The following is a 6,511-nucleotide window of genomic DNA, read 5'->3' on the forward strand; positions in this document are numbered from 1 at the left end:
CTAGGAAACTTACGGTAGATTTTTCAAACCGAATAGGAACATTAGAAAGGTCGGTCTCGTTAGTACGAAAGCTTTTGCTCTTACATTAGTGGTGGTGGTTGGTGGTTGGTGGTGGTTGGTGGTAAAGATGGTGGTAAAAGTGGTGGTGATAAATTTTCCTTCTTTTCTTTCGGTATCAGCGAAACGTCAGCGATATCTCGATATCTAACGGTACTCTTCGAGATATGCCAGTGCTGTTGCTATCACTCGTTGCTGCTATTACTGCTGCTGATGCTTTACCCTACTAACCCCTCCCCCCCCTCCCACCCCCCGCACACCGTCACCGTCCTCTCTTCCACATTCAATCCCTTTTTTTGACAAAAGAATATCGTACGACTATAATAAATTTTCTTTTCCATTTTCGCGTGTGTTAGTAATCGTAAGTTCAAATCCTAGGGGTTGACATAGTTGGTAAAGTAAATGAACGAGTAAGTGGATGAATGAATGAATCAGCGTATTTGTGTGTGTATGTATGTGTGTAAAAGAGAGAAAGGGGAGGGATTATGAAATTCATCCGTCTCTCTCTCTCTCTCTCTCTCTTTCTCTCTTTCTGTATATGTTCTGTATGCATGTATATATCATGTAAAATATCTCTCAACGGACTGCTATTCGCATTTATATCGTATCAGACTTACACCGAGTTCTCAAACATGAACATCGTAATTCAAATTCGCGTCTCATTCCCCCTTGGACATTAATTATTCCATTCTGTAAGTTTAGTAGTGTAAGAGGAAACAATATTTTAATTTGTAGTTAAACTAAAGAGATTTTATTTATTATAAGATTAACACACAACTTATCATCGTATTCGTGAAACAAAAGCAAAGTATACAGAGAAAGAGAAAGAAAGAGAGATAAAGACAGACATACATAATCTGTTGTTATACATTTGTAAGAGTTTATACACCATGAATTCTTACGATCAGAATTTGTATTCAATTGTAATGATCAAGCACACATTTTAAAGATAATAATATTTTTTCACGAGGTGATAATAAATTTATTGGAAAGAAAAATGTTATGTTTGAAAATTTGACAATTAAATTTTATTGTCGAAAATAATTTTGTTCACACACACACACACACACACAAGTTTTTTTTGTAAATATGAAATAATTATCTCACGTCGAATTCTCGTATCTTTCGAATCAATTTTTTTGATCGCTATAATCGAATAAAAATTTCAATCGTAAGAATTCGTGAAATGACATTTTAACGAACATCATAGAAAAAAGATTACGTTTAGTTTGATTATGTAAGCTTAGAAAAATTTCTTTTCAGTGTGAAAATATATAAAAACGAGGACAGCTTGATATCGCATATTCGCGTGTATATTATTCGATGTTACCGAAGTACTTTATTGTTTCGTAAGAAGGAAAGGCGGTTGGGTTTTAACTTAACGTTGTTGTACTTGCCATCATCCATTTTCATCGAAATATTCTCGACCGTGTTAACTCCTTTATTTTTTTTTTTTTCTTATTATTTCTTTCCTTCTTTGTTTCCTTTTTTTCATTTTATACCGCATTATTTTACCTTTTCTCCGCATTTTTCGCGATCGTGTTTGTCGGAAGAGAATAGAAGAGAAAGATATGATATTTCTTTCTCAGTTCATTCCATTTTTTCTTTTTTTTTTTTAGGTATAATGAAGGAAGATATTAAACGCGCAATGGTAGTTGAGAAATTCATATTCTCGGACATTTCGATTGTCATAAAACGTTATTTATGACATTATCTTTCTTTTCTTAGTCCTGTCTTTCGTCCTTTAGAATTTTACTCGAAGAGAAAAGTAAAGGCATATTAGCAGAAATAGAAGAAAAAAAAAAAAAGCCATAAATAGAGAATAGGAAAGGTAACGAAAGAAAAAACAAAGAGAAATAGAAGGAGAGATCGAATATAATAAATAAAAAATGAAAGAAAGAGATAGAAAAAGTAAGAAACATTCTTCGACAGATTTTATCAACGTCAAGTAAAAAACTTTATGCTTTAATGCTCGAGGTCGAGAACTTTGCAAGGGAAAAAAAAGGGAGAAACGGGAAGAGAAAAATAGAAACAGGTAGAGAGAGAGAAAGAGAAAGAGAAAGATACGTGGAAATAGAAATAAAGAAAAAAGAGAAAAAGCTTCGAAGGATTTTAGATGCAAGCTTTTGCTCTCGATACGTAGACGTTTCCGACGAGAAGCCTGGGGGTTCCTTTTCCAACTATCATGACTATGCTCACCAAGAATTGGGCTTTCCGTACTATCAAGGTGTATTCTCTCTCTTACACTCTCTCCTCCTCTCTCTCTCCCTCTATCTCTCTCTCTTTCTCTATCTCTTTGTGTGTGTCTCTCTCTCTCTCTTTCTCCCTCTCTATTCACATCTATCTCTATTATTCGGTTTCTCCCTCTCTCTCTCTCTCTTCACATCTGCTTTTATTCCCCTATCTCTATCTCTCTCTATCTCTTTCTCTTCCTCTTTGCAACAACCACTATTCCTCTCTCTTTTCCTCTTTCTATCTCTTTGCAGTAACCTCTATTCTTCTCTCTTTCTCTTTATCTCTATTTTCATTCTCTCTCTCTCTCTATCTATCTCTTGCTCTTTACAGTTACCTTTATTCTTCTATCTTTCTCTCTCTCTCTCTATCTCTTGCTCTTTGCAGCTGTTCCTCTCCCTTACTCCCTTGCTCTTAGCAACTACCACTATTTCTCTCTCTCTCTTACTCTTTACAACTATCACTATTACTCTTTCTCTTTCTATCTCACTCACTATTTCTCTTTTACTATTACTATTATTCTTCTATCTCTTTCTTGCTCTTTGTAACTACTACTATACTTTTCTTTCTCTCTCTCTCTCTTTTTATTTTTCCAACTATTCCACCCCTCTATTCTCTCTCTCCCTTTTCCAACTATTCCTCCCTCTCTCTTTTTCTTTCCTACATGATATTTTTCTTTCTCCTTCCTTTCTTTTTATCTATTCCTTTCTCTTTCTCCATTTTTCTGATATATCCCGTATCTCTAGCTTCGTTTCCTTTTCCAACAGTGCTTCCAGATTTGTCACAGCTTGAGGCTACACCTTGTGAACTAGAGAAGACCGGACGAGGAAACTGAAGCTCGCGAAAGGGCTTTCTGAAACATCGAAATGAGAGATACTGAATGAGAGAGAGAGAGAGAGAGAGAGAGAGAGAGAGAGAGAGAGAAGGAGAATGATGTTGCTATTGTTACTATGCTATACTATTCCTGCCTCTGACTCTCTGTCTGTATGCTTTTGTGTAAACCGATTCCGTCGATTCCATCAATTCTCTCTCTCTCTCTTTCTCTCTCTTTCTCTTTCTCTCTCTCTCTCTATTCAAATTCGTATGATCAACGATACAAACGACTTATCGATCCATCGAAGTTTGGAAAATATAAAAAGAGAGATAAGGAGGGATATATCTCGTTCAATCGAATTACTACGAAATTAATTCTAGCACGAAGTATTCCAATTGTTTCTTTTTTTTTTTTGTAATGTTCAACGATTTTAACGAAACCATTTTCTCGTTACGCCGATCACACTTTTCGATAAATGGTTCTCTGTTTTTTTATGTATATATATATATATATATATATATTTTATTTCTATTATTATTATTATGTTTTTCATATTACTGTTAGTTGCATTCGATCAACATTTTTTTGCAATATTTCTTTTATCTAGTTTATTTACCTTTTGAAATTTTTCATTGCTTAGACAATGGAATCGTTCGATACGCAATCAATTTTTTTTCTACCGGAGATAAAAATATTGAAATTATTAACCGTATGATTTTGTTTACTGTATTTATTTGTCCTACACGAGATATGGATTGGTTCTTTGTAAATATAAAAAAAAAAAAAAGAAAAAAAACAAAACTGCATACAACGTTTTTACGTATCTTCGTTGTATATTTTATCTGACTTTTCCGCTTACTTTTCCGTCATTGTTATCTTTTCGTTTATACCGAGGACATTTAATTCAGTATTGAATCGAAAATCGTTAAGTAAAGAAATGAATTTTTATTCATTTAAACACACATATATTCCACATGTTTCGTTTAATTTATCATATAGATCTCTGACATTTATTAAAATATTTTATAATTATATCTCTCGCGGTATATAGAGTACGCGTAATATTTTTTTTGTAATGTCTAACACATAATTTTAAAACTAAACAAAATAAAACAGAACAAAAATAAAAAGATAAGATAATTTGAAAAAAACATTTCGCAAAAATATCAATCACTTTTAAGAAAACTTTTTCTTCTTAAGTCGTTCGAAAGATAATTGAACGTTTTCAAAGGTTCTAGTTACACACACATATATATGTGATATATACACATTCACATGTACACACACATATACTCCAATGAGGACGATTCTAACTCGGGAAATCTCAACTCGAAAATTTCAGTAGACCAAAGTTTCCTTAACTCTTGCAGTCCTCTATGTTTTTCCACCATCTTTATTCTCCCACCCTTTCATCCCTTTTTCGTTTTAATACGAACGAACATACGTACTTACTTATCTACGTGTGTGCGTTTACGAGTGTGTGTCTGTGTGTGTGTGTGTGTGTGTGTTTGTAATACTTATAAGAAAGGATAGTAGAACGAGAGTCACTTTTGGAAAGTTTTCAAGCTTTGAGAAAGCATCGAACACGTGATACCTATCAAACTTTACGTTGTATTTCTTCCTGATTTAGAGAACAAACGTAAAGATCTTTTGTTAGAAAAAGAAAAGAGAGAAAAAAAAGAGAAGAATAGAAAATAGAAAAAGAAAATAAAAAGTAAATCATTTAAAACAAACGATTGTGAAAATATTTCATTAATAATTATCAATCAAATAACGATGATGAATATTAGAAACGATTTATTTAACACGATGCGTATCAACCAAAGAAAAAAATAAAAAAAACAAGCAATTAAAATCATTCATAATAAGCAAATAAAAAAAAATAAAAAAGAAAATATAAAAAGGATGATTTAAAAAAATGAAAAAAAGAATATGAAAAATATTTAATTAAAAGAATTGAGATAAACACGCGATATAATACGAGGAATATAATATATATAAGTATAAATTCATTTCAAATCTTTTCCTGACTTTATATATATATATATATATCAACAAGAACAAACGAAAAAGATCAAAAAATTAAATATGAAATAGATGAAAAATAAATTTCATTAAAAAAACAGTTAATAAATCCTATATAACAAAAAGAATATATTAGCATAGATTCATTTCAAATCCTTCTATATATACCCCTACACGTACTATATACATTTAGTATATTAAATATATATAATATATATATATATTCAAGGTCACGTAGAAAGTATCAAGCAGAAAACGGTACTCGAGTCGTAAGTTGTGAACGATCCATTGAAAATAGAGTGGATTTGGTTGTAAAAGGGTAACGCGAGATGGTACATAGAACGAAGTGTTGGTTTAAAGGGTACCGTGAGAGTTAAATGGGAAGAGGTAAAAGAGGGATAGGTATAGAGAGAGGGATAGGAAATAGAGAGAAAGAGAGAAAAAGAGAGAGAAGGGGATAGTTAGAGAAAGAGAGAGAGAGAGAGAGAATGGTGAGGGCTAGCATAGGTGGTGGTAGGAGACGGTTTAGAGGGTTTCGTAAACCGCTTTCCGCTTTCCGGGCAATATTAACGGGAGTCTGCCATGGCGGAGAATTTATGGTACTAAGCCGAGCATAGTGCAAGCCTCTATACCAAAACCCGTTAATACCAAAGACAAACTCGCGGCAGAACAGTCTTCGTTGACTGCTTTAAGTAAGAGAACAAGAGAGAGAGAGAGAGAATGAGTAAAAAGAAAAAGATAGTGTAAGAGAGAGAAAATGAATAAATGTGTGTGTGTGTGAGTGCGTTTACTAGATGTGCAAGAAAGAGAGAGAGTACAAGAAAATGAATAAATGTGTGTGTAAGTGCGTTTACTATAATGTACTAGAAAGAGAGAGAGAGTAAGAGATAATGAATAAATGTTTGTATGTGTATATATTATGTGCATTAGAGTGTATAAAAGAAGGAGAGAGAGAGAGAGTATGAATAAATATGTCTGTGTATGTGCCTATGTGTAGATGTTAGAATGAACAAGAGAATATGAAAGTAATAGAGAATATATGAATAAATGTGTGTGATTGTGTGTGTATGTTTTATGTATGTATTAGAGTGAACAAGAGAATATGAGATAATATGAGAGAAAGAGAATGAATAAATGTATGTGTGTATATATATATTAAAGTGAACCTGAGAGAGAGAGAAAGATAGAATGAATAAATGTTGGTTCGTGTATGTGTGTATGCCCGCATATGTGTGTGTTTTAGAGAAAGAGAAAGAGAGAAGAACGTTAGTGCCTCCTACAGGAGTTCTTCGAACTGGCTGAACCTCGGTCATATTTGAACAGTGGGTTATTCTCTTCTCTTGCTTGTTAGAAACTTATGTTAACCGAGATCCGAAGCTATTA

Source organism: Polistes canadensis, unplaced genomic scaffold, assembly GCF_001313835.1.
Source record: "Polistes canadensis isolate GaletaPanama2010 unplaced genomic scaffold, ASM131383v1 scaffold_151, whole genome shotgun sequence".
In the NCBI taxonomy this organism is placed as follows: domain Eukaryota; kingdom Metazoa; phylum Arthropoda; class Insecta; order Hymenoptera; family Vespidae; genus Polistes; species Polistes canadensis.